Genomic DNA, 21,117 nt, shown 5'->3' with positions numbered 1-21,117 from the left:
TATAAGTTGTTCTTGCGGATATCTTTCCATGATGACATTATAAGAGTACCAATTCAGCCACCGACACAGTGAATAGTGATAGAGGTTACTGTTAGCAAACAATACCAACAAGATTCATAGCGTTAAATTAAATGATCGTATTGTTAAAGCGCAAAGAAATCCAAGCAACGAAAATCTTTTACGGTAGAATTTCCAGTGACCGTATCTGTTGGACATGGCGTATGATGAACTTTTTGACCATGCCTGCCACTACTTCTACTTTCATAGTACAATGCTAGACAAACACCAAGTGATGAGAAATAATGCGTGATATGAAGCGCTGAAAAAAAGCAGCAATCGTTTAGAAGAGAGAGCAAAAAAAAAATTTCAAAAATTGAAAAATTTTAAGGCAAATGTTACGACACCCAGACAAATATTGCAAATGTGAGCGTGAGTGGGTATATTACTTGAAGGAAGCATAATAACATTAAAGAAGAAGTTTGTTACAGGGCAAGCAATTCGTTAAGTTTTTGGTTTTACTCAGGGAAAATATACCTTTAAGAAAAATCTATCAAAGAAGCATCAATAAAATTTTGTAATTAAAAAAAAAAATTTTGCCAAAATTGGCTCCATTCGACCAGGAAAATACCACACTTCTAGCAAAATTCACTCCCTGTACCCGTATGAAATCGGTCTTTTTCTATGTGGAAAAGGTTGTGACACCATAAGTTTACATTCGTTGCCAGTTCGTGCACTAATTTTAATTGCAGCTCTTATTGAACCAATTATCTAACAGCATTTGAAAATTGCAAGAGCTGCCGTTTTACCCATTTATCGAGAGGGGTCTCAGCTGGATCCGGACTTCGAATTTTCCAGAAAGGCTCCGTGCAAAAACTGGGTATAGATGTTCTGTGTAGGCGAACTGCGCATGCGATGAGAAACATTTTTTTTAGAATGGACAGTCTATTATAATGCACTTTGAACTGGCTTCTTTCACAGTGTGAAAGTTGTACATGGTGCTTTGGAGACCCAATTCCACAATACAATGTAAGCTGAGCGTGAGATTGGAAATTGTTTGTCCAATTATAGTGACTTCTTTAATCGTTGACGGGTTCTGTCGAATATCACGTATGTATTTACATATTACAGACACTATTCCCATTTTCTGTACATTCTTCGCACGAAGATTCTGAATAATCGATATTGGATGTTGCAGATGCAGCATAGCGATAAATTTATGTGCTCTACATGTGATGCCATCACAAGCCCCTGCACCGTTATAACAACAGCAAACTAGCGATTCACCGACCGTAGTTTGAAACCAGTCGGGAAATGCTATGGGATTACCTCAAAGTGCACAACGAAAATAACAACAACAACTTAAGCATCCATCCAGCAAGGGTTTCGGTTGTTTTCATTTCACTCTTGCTATCCGGCTGTTTGGATTGCTGCAGCTCTTTGTTTTTGTTTGTTCTGCTGATAAACCAACGAATGGGCCGACGCGCGTGAGTGCAGCGTTGGATTTTGTTGTTGTACTTGTCATTGCTGCCGTCATCTCGACATCTCTGGCAAACGATTAAATTTCCGCAGAGACCAAACATTTGTTTTCATTTCCGACAAATGTCTTTTGTGCTGTTGAGCACAAAATTGGAACTGGAAGTACTTTCGTCTCTACTTTAGAACTCCCGGCAAAACTCTCCGCGGTGCATTCGTACTTATATGCGTCCTTAAAATTCAAACTGCATTCAAGAAATATAAAATCTAAGTCGGCCAACATATGCTCGTAAATATATTTGTGCTCGTAAAGGACTCATGTAATTTTCGTGTTCACTTATAGGAGACACATTCAATACCCCTCGGCCACGGCTTCTTTAACCAATATGGAATTCTATGTGGGCACAGCGAGGAGTTTTTTTGTCTGAGGAGGTCGAGTTTTAGTACAAAGAGGACCTACGATACTTCGAAAACGTTATCTTTAATATCCAAAATATATAATGAATGGTACTTGCTTACTTCCTTAAACTAAGTCCTTCGGTTGTGCCTAGCAACTTACTCCTTTAAACCTACACGATCTAATATAGACTAGTTCAGGAAAGCTTACAAAATTACAAACTTGACACTTACGGAAAAAGCAAGAATGCGCATTAAACTCGGTTGTACCGAAGTTATAACACCCTTCACAAAAGTTTTCAAAAATAACTTGATACTGATTCGTGAGTTTGTATGGCATTTATATACTATAGAGTTTCGATCTGAACAATTTGTTCGGGTATGTCCGTTACCTTAAACCATCTTTCACGATACACGGACTTGATTTTGATTGATATCCTGTGCAGGATGTTATAAGAAGTTGTACTCTGCAACCACCGATAATTTCCATAGCTTAGTACAACACTTTGGCTATTAAACGGGAATCCCAGTCTAGACATAATACTTACTTACGTACAGTTTACGTACTAACGATAAAATATGTGTGTCAGATGGTGGTGACGATTAAGTCTGTCTACTTCCTGGAAGTTCCGGGAGTGTGCATTTCTATTTTAGAAACAGCTTATTGAAATCTACTTTCAAACCCAGTATGCCAACAATTATTTCCGAATGGACAGTGAAGTACAGCCGTCTCAGAATGTTCGAGAAAACTCCAATAGAATATTGTATATTCTTATGGCCAGGGATTTGGCTCAGCGCCATCTTACATTTCCCTTTTAGTAAGTGTAAGTCCTTATGTAAAGTATAAGATTGATATGTCTTCTTGGATCTATTAGAACTGAACAGAACTCCGGTTTAACAATTAGAAAGTTGTGTCACTTTAGCATCTCTGTTTGTAATAATATATTTCTGTGTAAATCGAAACATAACTGCCTCTGCTGGTTGGTTTTGTCCTAGGGCCAAAAAAGGTCACACTTGCAATTATCTTTCTGTCAAGAAATAGATCCTCTTAAAATCCATCCGTTGTTCCGAGATATGCTAAAACTTCAAAGATGCCTCTCTTTGTCGAATAACTTCAGGGCGCAAGCAACACAAAGGAACCATGGCAGCCCAGAAAGCTAAAAAAACTGTGTTAATTTCGTTATACCAAAGTAAATGCATTCGACCTGAAGTCAAATTTTGGTATTTTTTATCTTCTCTCCAACCAGCTCAGCATTTTCCCATTACTGGCCATGAAAATGATAAAATGTGTGTGTCAGATGAGTCACGAATCCATGCCATTGGAAAACCGTGACAAGCACCGCAAAAAAAGTTAAGCCATACAGGCCACAATGGAAAATTCGATCCGTCTATTCTATTAAATATTTATCAAGCTGCTTGGACATTTTCTTTATATATTTTCGTTTCTGCTTTTTTACTTTCGTCGATACCATAGGTGTTTGTATGCCAAATTTTCACGAATTGATAGGATTTACATGCCAACGTCATTGTTCACTGTCCAACTTTGTTTTCTCATCCACATCTATACAGTATGGTATATACATATGCACGTTTGAGTATGGCTCGGCAATCCGTTATTTGACTATCTCTCTATTCTTTAATTACAGCGCTGTCCATTCTAAATATGCATCGCTCACCAAAAGCTTTCATGATCCATCAAACCCTAACGATGGTGAACAAACAAAAGCGGTGTGGAAAATAGAAAATAACAAAAATAAAGAAAAACGGAAAAGTCGAAAAAATGAACCGAAAAAATAGCTGTTGGTGAAAAACTCAACAAATATCTGATATAGCAACAGTGTTGTAAGTCTTTTACAGTGAGATTGAAAATATAAATTTTCGTCCGACCACATCAATACACCCGGCAAGGATAACACACGGTTCAGACGTTGGTTCTTATTGAATTGGATTAGACTTTTGCACTTCACATATTCTTTTCGGTTATAGACTGATGATTTCTGAATGGTTCTGGATGACCACAACAAAGTATTTGATTCCAAAACATATGCCAGACTTCGAAACATATTTGCCTGTGTAACTCTGATATATCAAATCGAAGTCAAGTTTTTATAAACAAATGAGGCAAATCCCCCAAGCTCTACAACCAAACAAACAATTTGAACTAAAGTGATCACTGGTATCCAGAAAAGGTAGGAAATTTTACAAATGTACTCTAAAAGAATGTTCATCCAATCGGTATTTAGATTTCGTCAAAAACGTAAACCCAACAGAGTGTTATTACTACACTTTAGCAGTATTTTCACGTATTATTTCCAAAATATATTTTGTATTCGAACATCTATTATGTAGCATCATCATTCAGGGTTTCTTGGGTACTTAGTAGGGCTTCTTTCATATTATTTTAAGGATGAACTCTATTAAGGCATTGCATTACAACATTAAGAATAGGGTTTTCTTTTGGATTCTAATTCTAAAATTATAAATAGAGTTTATTCTTCGTTCAAGACTTTTCAATCGACAAAGCAGTCGCACTGCTAAAATCTTGTTTGGAGTCCAACGGTTCGTAGAGCTTTTTTAAATATATATACGTCCTACCCTAAAATAGATGAAATTGAAGTTAAAGAATAGTGTCATTGAGGTTAGATATAATTTTAAAATCGTTGAATTAAGATCAGTTACTCAAAAGCCGGAAGTTTACTCTGAAACCTTCTAAGCCCACACAAAAATTAATTTCCATTGTGTAGAAAAATACGAAATATTACACGTCTACACTCATACATACATATATGTATGCATAAGAATCTGAACTGGGAGCTCATCTGTATACATATGTTAATTTGAGGTGTGTGTGTTTGTATGTACGAGTATATGAGGAAGAATTTAAATGCATATGTAAGTGGAGATAATTCAAAAAAGTGAACAGAACAGCAAAAAAAAAAACTATTTTGTGTGGAATATTAATTTCAGTTGCAGCTTTTGTTGAATTTTGATTTTTTTGAGTTTAGATTTTTGTGCACATCATGGCCAGCTTGTTGTTTCGGGCGGGTTGGCGATCAGCCCAGCGGGAAGTAAGCGACTATACTATTTTTTTAGTGCTGACACCTCTCTTTTCGTATTCTATCCATATTTCTACGTTGGAAATTGCTATTTTTAACACAGGCTATTTGTTGTTGTTGCGTTTTTCATACTCGGTGCGGTACAGCTCGCTTAGGTGCTGCTTAGGATCATTTTCATTTGATTAATGCAGAAATTCGTACTAGTGTGCAAACACGTAGGTAAATTCAGCGTTACGTATATAGGAGATAGGGGTAGTACCTTACTTACCATCACCAGTATATAAAGAATATATCCTGAATATCAGCCATATATGGATTAGGGAAAGTTTTCATTAGATTTTATTCATTTAAGGTGGAAGTTATATTGTGTCATATGGAAAGTAGGCGTAGTTTTTGTCCGATTTGATTTTCACTCTACAATATAGGAGGGTCACAATAATGTTATCTGCCGAATTTTGTTGAAATCGGACGAACAGGTTCCGAGATATGCGATTTCCCCTAAAAGTTGGCGGTGCCACGCCTATTGGTCAATACCGGCTCCTATAAAGCCTTGTTGTGCCATCCTGGATGTAAGATTTAATGTCTCTGACGCGTTATTGATTTATTACACTTTTAACAGTTTGGATTGGGCTGCGGTTTTATCCGATTCCATCTATTTTACGCTACCAGTAGAAGAGTTGAAAAGAAGGATTGGTTTAGAAGATACATACATTAAACTTATTAGGGGGCGGGGCTAGGCTCACTTTTTAAAGATTTTCAAGCCACCATTCTTCGTAATGGGATTCGTTGTGTCGAATTGTGCGTTCTGTATCTCAATTTCGGGCTTTGCGATGGCACTTTATACGTTTTCGATACGTTTTGAGAGCGTGGCTACAGTTCTCGAATTTTTACGAGGGAACAAGTTTACCAAGTTTTGTTAAGATATTTCAATTTTTATTCAAGTTATCGCTTGCACAGTCGGACAAACGGACGGAGAACTTGATTATTTTTAGGTGATATAAACAACAGTTAGGTGAACAAAACTATTATACTCTGTAGCAACATGTTGCAAGAGTATTAAAAATCACTACAATGTATCAATATACTCATTGAATTTTAAAAGAGATTATGCACATACATATGTACATATATGTATACGCTATATTTATTCGTTTGTTGATTGAATTCAAAAATCTTCACAAAGTATGGAATTGACATAATATTTGCGCATAAGAAGTGGTAAAAATTGGTTTCTTATATTTCTTTTGTTTCTGCTTTTAACTAAATTTCGAAACAAGTGCAAACAAATATTTTCAATTTGAAGCTATGTTCACTTTCGGTATACAAAAGAATCTGTGAGAAACGTATTAAAAACACAAACAGAAGTACACACATATACACATTCATACCTAGTTGGTAGTCAACTTTCACAGCATATATCCACTCAGTAAGTCACTTCCTGATATCACAACACTTCGTTTAACCCAGTCAAATCAAACATACTTAGCAAAGCCCCTGGGTTAATGGTTGCCAGATTCATTTGCCTGATAGGCTGACTTCTTTTTCTTGCGATTGCTGGGCAATCAACAAGTATGTACTCTGATATATCTGCTATTTGGTCACTGAAGTGCCCCACATCCTTGGAGCAGTACACTAATTTGTGCAGATGACATCCTGACAGCCTGCAGTAACTTGTACAAAATCCCAAAAGCTGCCTTAATTTGTTTCAGTGAAGAACGATTCATTTTTTGGGGGGGTCCTCAGAAAATAGCGGTTCCGGTTTTATTGGACTCGTTGCCGTTCCATTTTCTAGCTCATTTCCATCGATGTCTCTTTACCCAGAGATTCATGCTAGTAATATTTTATTTTCCATGGGAATCCTGTTTAGCATTTTTATGCCCTTTAGTATCAGCATGAAAAGTGCTTGGAAACCTACCAATAGACAGTTTGATATGTGGTCCCTCCAATTCCATCAACCGTTTTCAAGCCGTCTGTATACCATTGCTTCTTGCTCCTACAAAGTAAATTTTCTTGGTGATGTCGTCTCTAGAAAAAAATACCATAGACAGACTCTCTCCAATGACACTCTGTTTCAGAGCGCTTATTACCCTACAAATTCTTTGGCCGGAACCTAGTGTAGCCCTGCTGTATTACCTTTTTTTAATAAATGCATTACATCATTTTTTTTTATTGTGTAGTAATCTTATTTTATTTTATTTTTAATAATTAGGGACCGTAAATGACCTCCAACCAGTCTGGATATGTGTGAAGTTGCTCCATCTTGCTGGACCACACAGTTACTCGTTCTGGGTGAAGTTCCAACTCAAGGATTATCTCTGGATTTGACTCACTCCATATATCTAAATTGAGCCTCATTAGAAATAAACAGGCAATTTATCAAGTTATTTTCTTCTTCGACAATTTCAATAATTTTTGGCAAAATTCCAGGCGAATGGGCACATCTAGAGAGTTTACCTGGCTTGCTATTTGAAACAGGTTAATTCATCAGGAATTATCCGTTATAATGACCGTCTGCTAACTTCAAGTTACGCCGATAAGTTGCGAGTCGAAACTCTTGGATTGGACTGAATTGACGATGCAACAGCCACAATTGTTGACACACACACGGGTCTCAATGGTACGGTCTAATTGCGATACTTCCAGATTCGGTAGACATTCTTACCTACCTCATAATGGTCCATCTACTCGGGGTGTGTTGTCAAAATTTAGTCTGAATTCCCTTTGGACGGATATGACGAACTGCAAAGCATGGTACCGCTGCACTATCCAAACCCTCTTTACGGTATCCGAAATATCCATTTTTAAAAATTAATATAATAACTTTCCAAATACAAAAAAAGTAAGTCGATTACTCGCACAGAGAAAAAGTTATTACGGTTGATTTTTGTAGCACGACTCGTTGGCCATCCTGTACATTAGTCGACCAACTGTTTGTTTCTTTTCTTCTCGAATACGTCGGCTCAACGGGAAAATAGAGCGATGCCAGTACCACATTTACCCTTTACTGCTTGCCTGCACGATAACGAAATCTTTGGTTTGGAATTCTGAAAAAATACGAAGTCAATTGCTCTACTTAGCACCACAACTTAGACTCTGGGTCTATCACAAGAAATGTTCAAAATAATGTGCTTATCTGTAAGGCCCTTGACCTTTCCCTTAAACGATCACGATTGCTGAATCAGAAGGGTTCCAAGGTCATCCGAAATAAACCTGTTCGAGATGAAAGCCGTGTCTGCGATTGCCCTATGCAGGTTCACCTAAGCTACTTTCGTAGCTAGCCCATTTCAGAGCTCTTGGGTTGATGACAGGGCATCTTCGGACCGCTCCACAATTACCATGGTCATGATGATCGCACTGAACCTAAAGTTCAGGTGATATCCCTGTTGGTGGATTTTCCCGAAAAACTAATGGTCAATACCAATATTCAGCCTTCAGCCTGTATCCTCGTCACTGCTGTTGATTATTCATCAGGCCAACGACTCGTTTTGCGCTTTTAAAAGGCCGAACACGTACGAGTAGTATGCTATTCTACCTGGTCATCTGGGGAGGAAAATTATCATATGATGAATTATTATATATAATAAAATATTAAATATTTCCTATTCCCTCCTGGTACAAACTGAGAGTTTACCTCCTGGCTGCAAACCTTGGCGCATGTCCTACGAATGACGGAATGCGAGACGACTAAGCTCGCAGAAGAGGAGAGAGCTGCTTGCTCAAAGAAAATACCAGCAAACAGGAATATACTTGAACAGATACGTACTTACATCTATACAAAAAATTTAAACATTTAGTGTCTGAGTGAAGTGGATGTGTTTCTAAGAGCTCTTGTAATATTTACTATATACTCCTAGGTTTTAGCAGTGACAGCAATATAGTTTGTACGTAGAGACTTACCGGAAGACTGGACCATTTAAGAGGATACTGAACCTAAAGATATAGATAAGTACAAATCTGATTTAAATAAAATGCATTTGCACTTACCTGACCCTTTTTCGCGGTAAATTTGTTAAAATATAAAATAAGTTATAACTTCCCCAAGTAACAGCGTATTGAAACGTGCACTCAATTGTAATCTGCCGTTTTGTTTTTATCTATCAGCTGTTTCTCCGCTTTCGTTTCTCCTTCTTTGCTTCTCCTTTTCGTTTTGCTTTTGATTACGGCATTGCCAATCATCAAAAAGACAAGTAAGGTTTTTAGGACGAAGGACTGAACATACCCACTCACAGGTGTTCCCAACTATTCTCAAGCAGAGGTATGGCCTCTGAAAATATAGTGGGATGTACACCAGAGAATCCTTTTCGGAGGAATTCTAAAATTTTGAGAACACCACCAAAAGGGAAAAATGAGGAATCCACCGCTGCTGGACCAACAAAAATTTGTGAAAATGTCACCCAAACGATCGAAAGCGGCAAAATTGAGCAAGAGCAGAATAGTGAAACTGCCAATATTTTAAGCAAATTGGGCATAAAAATAAAGGAACTTGAAAGCATGATGTCTGGTCAGAGACACATAAATCAAGCTATGCGCGACCTTGTAAGTAGTATAACATGCCTATATGACGAGGCTGAAAAACAAGAGAATCGAGCGAAAAGAGTTATGGTAGAGAAAGCGTCGCAAGTATTCTCTATTCATAAAGATAGAAACACCCCAAAAAGACTACGGGGGGTATCAGGCTATTTACCACCAACGAAAAAGCCTAAAAACGTAGATGTTACCATTATGTGCAAAGACCTAGACGAGATAACCACACCCGAATATGCGACGCATTAAAAAAGGAGTGTGGGATTCAAAATCTAGTGAAAGAAAATGTTAAAAGTATGCGAAAAACCCGAAGCGGCACACAAATAGCCCTTATATGCTTGCGTGCCGAGGATGCCAAGACCGTACTTAAGCAAGGAAAAGTAAAAATCGGGTGGTCTATCTGTCGCCTCCGTGAATACTCATCTATCACTCGCTGCTTTAGGTGTTTCGAAGTGGGGCATATGGCGCATAAATGTCGCAACCCCATTGACAGGTCTTCCCTCTGTACACGCTGCGGAACCTCAGAACACGTCGCAAAGGTATGCACTAATGCCCCGAGCTGTATGCTTTGTAAAGGGAAACACTCTATCTTGAGCACGGCCTGTCCGAAGTATCTAGAGATAAAAAACTTAAAGGAATGTGAAGATATTACAATTAAATCTTAACCATTGCGCTGCAGCACAAGACCTGCTAAAACAGACGGTGCTAGAAGAAAACATAGATGTCGGCCTGTAAGCGAGCAATATACTCAGCGTTCGGAAAGCACTTGGATTAAAGATATAAGTGGCCAGGCAGCAATATGGTCATGCAAAGGACAAGCTTTCACATCGTGCACCAAACGAGCCCAAAACGGCTTCACATGGGCGAATATACAGGGAATATATAATGTAAGCTGCTATGCTCGTCCAAGCGCGTCAGTAAATGAATTCGAAACCTTTCTCCTTGAGCTGTCTCTAGAGACGAGAAGCAAATCTCCGATAATAATAGCGGGAGATTTTAATGCATGGTCTACTGCTTGGGGTAGCAGACGCACGAATCATCGTGGACGTTTTATACTAGAATTCTTGGGCCAAACGAACCTTACAATAATAAACAGTGGCACGCAAAATACCTATCAAAAGGTCAATAAAGGTTCCGTAATAGACCTAATGTTTGCAAACGACGCGCTTAGCAGGCACATTAAGTGGGCGGTGTCAGACATTTACACAAATAGTGACCACATGGCCATAATTGCTGAAGTTTTGTTTCCAAGAGAAACGGCACCCCTCAGCAGAAACACCTCTCGAAAACGAGGTTGGCGATAAAAGGAGTTCGATCCTGACGTTTTTGAGAGCGTCTGGAGGGCAGCAAAGGCACCAGGCGAAGACGCCGCCCACTTAGTATCCGCTGTGCTAAAGGAACTAGTTGCAGCATTCGACGCAACTATGCGCAGGACGAGATACAATAACAAGCGAAAACCAGTATACTGGTGGAACGAAGAAATCGCCACGCTGAGGAAGCTCTGTCACTCAGCTAGACGTCGCTTACAGCTTAACCTAGGAGGCGAGAATGAAAATTGCCTCAGAAAAGCATTTAAACACAAAAAAAGCTCCTGAAGTCAGCAATCATGCGTTGCAAAAGAAGCTGTTTCGATAAGCTTTGTGAAGAAGCAAACCTAGACCCCTGGGGAACCGCGTACAAAATATGTATGTCAAAATTTAAAAATATGTCGCAGCAACCTAAGAACGCATTATTTATGAGGCAAGTCGTCGACGCATTATTTCCAACACATGAGACCATTTCCTATGCTATGCGAAACTTGTTACAGAGCCCCTCTATTAGTCACAGAAGAAGAAATATTGGCTATCGCGAAAAAAATTAATACTCCAACGCACCTGGAATAGATGTTATACCAAATAGAGCCCTTGGCCGCTTGGAGTTAGCAATCCAAAAAGCCGGCGGATTATCAAAAAGACAATACGGCTTTATAAAAAAGAGGTCCACTATTGACGCACTAAGAGAGGTTGTTGATACTGCGAAAGGTGCAGTAAGTGGCAAAAGATGGAAAGGTGGCCAAAAAAGTATTGGGCGCTAATTACTCTGGACGTGAAGAATGCGTTCAACTCCGCAAAGTGGGCAAATATAATCAAAGCTCTATACGAAATACGCGCTCCCCAATATCTCGTAAATATTATAATGAGCTATCTTTAAAATCGCATATTGTTATTCGACTTTGACGAGGGCACTCAGAGCTACGCTATCTCGAGTGGAGTACCGCAAGGCTGTCTTAGGTCCTCTACTATGGAACTTGATGTACGACGGGGTACTAAGAATACATCAATTAAAAAGCGTGATAACAATAGCGTATGCGGATGATCTCATAGTGGTAGCAGTGGCTAAACACCTAGATGACCTCAGGCTCAAATGCAACGATTGCATAAATGGTCTGCGCCAATGGTTTGCTACCATGAGCTTGGAGCTAACAAAATTTATAATGCGCTATCGAGAATGATGGCCAATAGAGGCTGCGTGAGTTCCAGCCGGCGGCTTTTAATATCAAAAGCAATGAGTTCAGTAATATTGTATGCAGCACCAATATGGATACAAGCGCTAGACATAAAATCATATGCTAGACAAATAAACGTAGTACATAGGCTTTCTGCAATCCGAGTAATAAGTGCTTTCCGAACGATATCAAGTGATGCTGCTGAAGTACTAGCCAGCATGCCGCCTATTGACATCCAGGGGGACAAATTCGCGCGAGTGTACCAGCTGTAAGCGTTGTCTTCAGGAGTAAAAAAAGAGGAGAGAACCAAGAGCCTAACAATGTGGCGGCAACGGTGGCAAACCTCATCTAAAGGACGATGAACTCATAGACTGATTCCGGACATTCATTCGTGGATAGACGGACGACATGGGGACCTGAATTTCCACCTAAATCAAATACTGAGTGGGCATGAATGATTTAGAAAGTATCTTTTCCAAATAAATCATGATTAGCCCGTATTGTCCGACGTGTACAGAGTGCATAGAAGACTCTGAACACGTATTTTTTCAGTGCCCCCGCTTTTTAAATATTAGGGAAAAGTTAAAATCTACTCTCGGCGGTAGTATAACGGTGGAAACTTTGACAACACATATGTGTCAGTGTTCTGAAAAATGGAAAGCTGTCAGCGAAGCGGCAGCTCTAATTATGACAAAACTGAGATACTTGCAACAGATTAGGAGTCAGTCAGTCCGTGCCGTAGAGGAGACTTAAATGTCATTTTCTCTCCCATGAAGTTATACTTAATCCGGTGGTCCCGTGGGAGAAATATAAGATGGGAGTAGGTTAGGTTTAGCTGATTAAAGTTCCGCACTTCGGCTTTCGATGCTTCCTACTATAAAATAAAAATAAATAAAAAAAATATATAAAAAAAAATCTATACAAAAAAAGCTTCATATATTCACACACGCCCTTGTGAACTCTTTGTACCGCTTTCAACTATACTTCCAATAGTTTTCTCAAAGCGTTATTTTTTTTCAAAAGTTTTCTGTGAAATTTACCAGCTGCAATTTCTCTAAACAAAGGATGTATGAGGTATGTACGGCTACTCGTATGCAGGATTTTCACATTATCTCATTTGGTTATTGAATCAGAAACCTGGCGAGTTGGCAGGAATATCTAATTTGTCGGGAGTATACCCTAGAGCGGAAGAAGGATAATTAAAAGGTGCATATTCGTAAATGACAATAGGTAAATTTAATGCTTACTCGTACATATACGAACTCACGTGACTTATGTGGTCAAGAGCTGCCGTTCGAGATAAAATCAAAAAGGCATCGTAGCATGGGTAGAGCATTGAAGGTCTAACAGTATTAGAAGAGCATGGAACCTACATAATTAGAGCTGTAGTAATTATCTTTCAAGATAGGAACACCATCCATAATTTCATAAAAATGTTAAGTAAATATGAAAAATGTGTTCTAAAATTTCTTTTTCTCTACTAGAAACCTATGACTATGTTAACAGCTATACAAAGTTTGGTCGTTTATCTTTCGCAATAATGCTTTACGCTATTTTTACTTTTTACGAGTTCAGACCATGGAAAGGGATGGAAGCAGATTTGCCTTGAGAAGGCATGAAAAAAGGTGGTTAGGTGGTACTTTACACGTTATTGATAAGCACTCATATTTGTGAAATTTAGCTGCCGCTGACTCTTTTAATAACCAAATATATATATATGTAGATATTTTAATGATACTTCCCAAAAAGATTCAGTACCAAACAATATTTACATTGGTTCATACCTTCATATTACTCATATAGCGAATATGCGTTCCACGGTACGTCTAGTTCAATTTCCAATAGATACTCCATGCGAAGAGAGAGTTGTTTGAATGAAACTTAGTATGCCATCCACTATTAAAAAGAGAAATAATGTCGACCAAATCTTTATTAATATCTATCTTATCTTTTGGTGGGGCGCCAAAACGCAAAAAACGATTCATCTAAGTAATGCAACACAACGTTTTTCCAAAACAGGAAATATACGTATGTGCGAGGACAACAATTTGCATTTATGCTTATACACTCCATAAGCGCCTATCTGTGTCCTTTATAATAACGAATTTATAGCTATATGTATATTATACAATATATGAGAAGTATGTGTACGATATTTATGTATATACTTGTATGTATGTATAAATATGAGCGTACGTAATATTTGTATGCTATTATTAAACACGTGCTTCTTAAGTATGTGTTTACATTGGGACTCTTTGACCCTCATTATCGGCAAATTCTCTTTTAGTGTCGTTCTGTGCATTTACAAAAGCAAAATGAGTCCAAACCGAGTATTTTTAATCATTTCTTTTCATAAATTTTCGCAAGCGTTTGTGCGGTTCGGCTACGCGATATTAGAGTGTGTTGCATATTTAATTTTTATGTTGGGATGGTGGTCTCACATTTTGCTGCCAAGGATTTACCATGAATGTGGTAGAACAATATGCATTATATACGCTTAATAGTTTCAAAGAAATAATTAAGATGGGAATTCCTTATCCACCAAAATGTATTCAATACCCGCTAATTATATTTCAAGGCCCAATTCATAACAGGAATTTCCGACCTCTAAGTATTAAAAAATAATAATTTCTTTACTCCATATTTTTGTCTATATATTATAAAACATCCTAGAATTAATTACAATTCTTGTTTAAAATAAAATATCTTTCAAACTAAATCCTTTGTGGTTAAACGAAATAAATATGACAGTATCTTAATATTTTATGTGAATATTAAACAGTAAAGTTAACATTTTTATTAGAATTATTTTATGTATACTGGTATATTATTACATTTAATACCGCTATATGTTATTTAAAATGTAAATTGAATATTTTTGAGTAACTTCTTTTTCTCCTAATTTACAATTTTGTAAAATATTTCTATTATTATATGCATACATATTTATATATTACGTACAAAAAATAGATAACAGAATTTCTGAACATATGATATATATTCAGTTGAAACCGAGCGCTCTTCTAACCATTAAAAGAATTTGAAAATGAAAAGGAATGCTGAAAAGAGTAGCAGCGAACTGTTACGAACAAGAACACAAAACGTGCCACCCGAACACGAGTGGCACGGTTCCTTCGTCTTTCCTCGTCGTCCTCACGCCCACACAAACCGGTTTGGGTTACAAAAGAGTCCCAGAGTAAACACACTATAACTGATCCTAATTTATGGTGCCCGTGTCTGTATTATTGTGAGCATTTGTTTATTAAATATATTTATTTGTCGCTATTTCAATATATACAACGTACAATTTCATCAAGCATAAGAATTAAAGTACTCATAATAATAACGGTAAAAGAGCTTCCTTTAAAATGAGTTTCCAAAAAAGAGAAAGATTGTGTTTCACTTACACGCTCTCTCTCGAAATGCGTACGTTTAGTTGGACTACGTTCTTTTTATCATTAACCGACAAATTCACTTTTGGCGTCACTCATTGGTTTCACTCGAGCGACACGAGGCGACAACATGAGTTGGAAAATATTTTGCAATTTATTTCATATCACACTCTCAAACTCTGGTACGCTTCAGTGCACAAAAATATTTTTCAATTTATATGATGGATATTTAAATATGCATATTTGCATATTACATACGAAATATGTATAGATGATAAAGTTTAAATTTCCGAACATAATTTAAAAGAGAATGCCGAATTGCGTAGCAGCACCCTGTTAGGTACAAGAACACAAAGAGTTTTTTTTTATTACTTTTTTTCAATACTATTAAATTTATAAATAATTGTTATGTTAGTTAGAATAGATGCTTTAGAAAATATTTTGCACAACATTTTCATACCAAAAATTATTAAAGGAAACCAGTGATGTTCCTAATTACACTTGAAGTGAGAAATGTGAGGATCAACAGAACCTACCTCAGGTGTGTGTTACTGTTTTCAACGTTTCCTTATCAATCGTTCTTTATAACCGGTCAGTATTTTTATACCAATAACGAGAATGGCGAACTATCATTAAAAACCAATTTTCAGTCAAATTGGGCCACGAGAATGTTGTGAAGTTTTGTAATTTTTAATACTAAAAAAATAGGTGTGAGTTTGTGACTATAACTGTAACATAAAATACCGAAATATTAGGTCAAGTAAAAAGTTCGTTCGGTTTTTATCTAATAGATGGATCATGTCATACTATACGGCGCTGAAAACGTGTTTATTCGCGCTAAAAGTTTGTCTTTGACAGTTTTTCGATAGATTTACTCAGTTTGTTGTGAGCGCTCGTCGAAGATGGACACCAACAAAGAGAAAATTCGCTATACCTATTTTACAATTTTTCGACTTTAGCGACTGAAAAAATTAATTTAGTTTATGGGCCCGATACTGTAAACAAACGTGTAGCACAAAAGTGATTTGCTAGGTTCCGTTCCGGTAATTTCGATGTCAAAGATGCACCACGCGTCGGGAGGCCTGTCGTCGAAAATTGCGATAAAGTCATGGATATAGTGGAAACACACCGTCACGTGAGCACTTATTTAATTGCTGAGGAACTAAAGATAAGCCAGAAAACCGTTTGGAACCATTTGCATAACCTTGGATTCAAAAAGGAGCTCGATGTTTGGGTGTCACACGAACTAACGCAAAAAACATGATGGACCGAATTTCCATCTGCAAATCGCTGCAGAATCGCAACAAAATCGACCCGTTTCTGAAGCGGATTGTGACTGGCGATGAAAAATGGGTCACCTATGACAACATCGAGTACAAACGGTCATGGTCAAAGCTCGGGGAGGCGGCCCAGATGGTGGCCAAGACCTGATTGACGGGCATGTCAAGGAATCAACTACTGCGAACTGCTCCCCTATGGCCAAACGCTCAATTCGGCCCTCTACTGTCAACAACCGCTTGAAGGCAGCACTCATCCAGAAGAGGCCATCTTTGATCAACAGAGTCCGAATTGTGTTCCATCAGGACAACGCCAGGCCACACACGTCTTTGGTGGCTCGCCAGGAGCTCCTGGAGCTCGGATGAGAGGTTCTAATGCACCCACCTTATAGTCCGGACCTGGCACCAAGTGATTACCATCTTTTTCTGTCCATGGGGAACGCGCTTAATGGTGAGAAGTTGGCCTCAACAGAAGCTTGTAAAAATTGGCTTTCCGAGTTTTTTGGCAATAGGGACGCAGTCTTCTACGAGAGGGGTATAATGAAGTTGGCATCTCGTTGGCAACAAGTTTACGAACAAAACGGCGCATATTTGACTTAAATCGGACAAATGTACACAAAGTTACCATCTTTCGAAAAATCAATAAAAAACCGATTAATATTTGAATATAAATGATTTATTTGGCAACCATTCCTTTAGTGATTGATGCACATTTCTCATATATCAGTACACTTACGTTCAAGGATTTCCTTTTGTAAGAAAGACCAAAACTATATACTATAATAATTTTCACACTTCGATTTCTTATAGAAATTATACCTTTAACTAAATCTGAAAAACCAAGCGGCCAACAATTTTGATAAAATCCTGCAGCGACTAACCTTTCAAATTATAATCATTGTGCTAATTATGCGAAGTTGATGAAAACGGTTGATTTTGTATTGGTATTGTCTACTGTAATCACACTGAAAACTAATTTAAACTCTTACTTGACCGAGGTCCTCACATCTTCTGTATCATCTTACTGATAACGGACTATAGTTATAGCAGTGGCATAGGATACTATACTAAATAGTTTTGTTGAATACTGCAAGGACAGCCCTGCACGAAATATTAAACTAGTTTCATTTAGGTTACATAACATAACATCGACCGTCATGGAAATGGTTGCCAATATCTTAAGAAAGAACTACCTATTGTTATATTCAAGCAAGATTATTTAGTTTAAAGGAACACAGAACACATTCTATAATCGCATATATCCTAACCGCTCATTTAGATGAGGACAATAAGCCTGCCGATGGCTGTAGTCCGTTTGTCTCTGGTTAGTTGCCTTATTCGAATTTTCTGTTAACAAACTGTGCGATATATATGTATTACAAACTAAACTACATTACCTTCCGAAGGTAAATCATTGTTAAAAAAAAGCAGTTCTTCTAGATTTTACAGAAGTCAGAAAAGAAATCAGAGTGATTCCTCCAAAGACAACTAACATAGCAAACCTTTAAATCTTTTTGCTATCAAGTATTTTCTCTACTGGAGTGAATTAATCTCGTTTTATGCCTTAATACTTGCATGCCTACTGGATAAAAATTTAATTAAAATTTTAATTTTCGACGACTACGATTTAATGGAAAGAGGATTGGGTCACTTTTGTGGATAAAGTTTTGGTTACTATTGTTGTAAGTGAGATCAAGTTACACAGTTGTTGCAGGGTTTTATATGTCGTTTTTGTTTTTGCTTTTGCTTTTTTTTACGTGTGATTTTACATATAATGGCGCGAGTGTAACACAACAATCGTCCAGCAGGCCGACCGGCAATGGAAATGGAAAAAGTTCGACAAACTGTTTGGTGAATTGTTTTTTGCTGAAATGGGTAATGTTATTATTTTGCATATTTTTTCTTTTGCTGTTGTTGGAGCAGCAAATTGTGACAGGATATGGCGTTGACAGCAGTTGCAGTTAAGCGGTCGCTGCTTAGAATTGAAATATTATAGTGCGTTATCACATTAAGGTGATGCGGTTTGTTATACGTTTGAAAGTTTTTCGGTGAAAATAATTGCCAGTTATTAAGGACTGAAGAATGGCCACACATTCGAAATTCGAAATGAATATACTCACGTATATATATATATTATATATGTATGTATGCAAATAGGATTTAATTACAAAGTCATTGGATCGCTTTTGTTTGCTCAAAGAGATATTCCCAAAATTTTTACCTGTTTAATTCGTATTCTAATGCTAACCGAACAGTACAGTAAAATAACAACTATGCAAGATTTAGCAGAGCAGTGGTCTAGAAAATTTTCAACAGCTTTAGAATATCTTTTCAAATTTGGATAACTGCTTTGACCCTACCGAAATTTTCTACCGTTGCCATATGGTAATTTTTGTGATGAAGTCGATAATCGATTTATTATTCATCTCGCTGCAGACAGCTCCTGGACTCTTTTGCCGAGAAAACCCCGATGTATAGCGAGCGATGTATTTTTGAGACGAAAGGCATTAAGGCATTAATGATATGGAAAAAATATCCGTCATCAAAATATTTATTAACAGCATTCATAAAATAAAGAGGTATGATTTCTTTAGAAGTCCAATATAGTACTAAGCTGAAAGTTATGCAATTCAAATCAGCTTATTAAATTCCAAACCTTTGCGGATAAACCTGATATATTATATATAATATATTTGCTTCGTTCAATCTAATTTATATTTGCTTCGTTCAAGCGAAATTCTAAAAGCTCCAATGTCATCTTGGTAAACCATGCAATTTTTCTTTTAACAGCATCCATAACACACCACACAACATTTTCACAATTTTTTTTCAAGTCCAATAATGTTCTCTAAAACTCAATGTATCCATTTAGAGCAGAAAAATCAGTTTTCCTATCTACCGGTTCCATTTCTGTTTGGAGGAAATTTTAAAGTCTATTATATACACTATCGCTCATCGTTATATCCAACAATCTTCCATGTTACTTTTTCCGAAGCATCTCACATTGAAGCATCTTAGGATGCGCATATCCCAACGACTTACTTATATGTATATTACAAAAATTAACACAACAAAAAATGTGCTTGTTGAATTTAGTTTAAAAATTTTATTTAGTTTATGTAATCCGATACTACCGCTGATCTTCTTTTTATGACTGGCACCAAAAAAAAAAAATTAAAAAAGCACTTAGAGAGGCCAGTTCATTGGCAGAGAGCTGAACTCAGTAGTCAGTTTCTTATCAAAGACAACGGTTTCAGCTTCAGCGTAAAAATATTTCACTTATGTGAACTTCGCCCACCAACCTCATCGCCACTCCCCGGGCCGTTAAAATTCGACAGCTCCTGTGTTGAAAGTCCCGTTCGCCGTAATGGTCTAAGTTGAAGATTATTTAAGTATATATTGTGAAAGTATATTCTGTAAATGACCAGAAATTGCCGAATTCCCATAAGTATTTCGATGAGACCACCACCGGATATAATTGCTCACCCTTTTATGACTAAAATCGTCGTGTAAAACAATATTTTCATTTTATTTGAAAATAGATGGGAAAAAAGTTGAGATATAAGGAAACGGGTACTAAATAAGGCATAGCAAAATATATGCTCTAATTTTTCAAATAAAGAAAATTTTTCGTGAAAAAGTGGGTCGTAAAGTGGCACACTGCAAATATACTATTTATGCAAAGTTTTATTCGGTTAAATGATTTGCGATAGGCGTGGCTTTTGTCCGATTTAGTCCATTTTCGCACTGTAATGTGAGCACGTCAGAATTATATTATTTGCCAATTTTGGGTTCAATCGGTCTAGTAGGTTCCGAGATATGGGCTTTGACCTAAATGTGGGCAGTATCACGCTCATTGTCTTAATTTGACACCTGTTCCAATAAAGTCCTCTTGTACCATCCTGAATGTAAAATTTAATGTCTCTCACACATTTTGTTGTTGATTTACCGCGCATTTAGAAGTTTTTAACAATATGCGCACATGAACTCCTGCTAAACTTGCTAAACCGCAAAAACAATATTTGCCACATGTTGCATGCAACACTTATATACAATATGCAACAAACTCGTTGAGAGGACCTGCCCGCAGAAAGAAAATTTCCTTCCCAAGGTTCTCCTCACATTGAAACCGACCAGCGATGGTCGCAAAGTTCATTTGAATATTTTATGTATTCGTTTATGTGCGCACGAAAATTGATAAATATGAACTTGTGCATGCACACTTACCTTTCTCTATGATGATGCTGTCGATTGGATCCATGATAATTCTCTATAAATAAGTACAGGTCTTGCCAAAAAATAGCTCCAACATTTTTTTTCTCAAGTTGGTACATCTGTCGTCAGAACATATACAAAGTTACAAGTCATTCTGTCAATAAACTTTTTCTTTACAAGCCATTTGAAGTTGACGTGTCAGTGTGATTTTTTAATATGGAAAAAATGTAATATCATAACCGCAGTGATTAGATCCTTTGTTTTGAAAGGTTTAAAAGCAACGGAAATTTATGAAC

At 37.2% G+C, this 21,117-nt stretch overlaps 1 long non-coding RNA gene across 1 annotated transcript in view; it reads right to left on the bottom strand.

Moving 5' to 3' along the window:
* Positions 1 to 20,863, bottom strand: part of LOC106616379 (uncharacterized) — a 384,138-nt gene extending 363,275 nt beyond the window's left edge. The window contains exon 1 of the long non-coding RNA XR_011395454.1: positions 20,834 to 20,863. This is a non-coding gene — a long non-coding RNA (uncharacterized lncRNA). The remainder of the gene's footprint in view (positions 1 to 20,833) is intronic.
* Between the last annotated feature and the right edge of the window lie 254 nt (positions 20,864 to 21,117).

Source organism: Bactrocera oleae, chromosome 3, assembly GCF_042242935.1.
Source record: "Bactrocera oleae isolate idBacOlea1 chromosome 3, idBacOlea1, whole genome shotgun sequence".
NCBI classification, from domain to species: Eukaryota; Metazoa; Arthropoda; class Insecta; order Diptera; family Tephritidae; genus Bactrocera; species Bactrocera oleae.
This window is presented reverse-complemented; position numbering and strand designations above follow the sequence as displayed.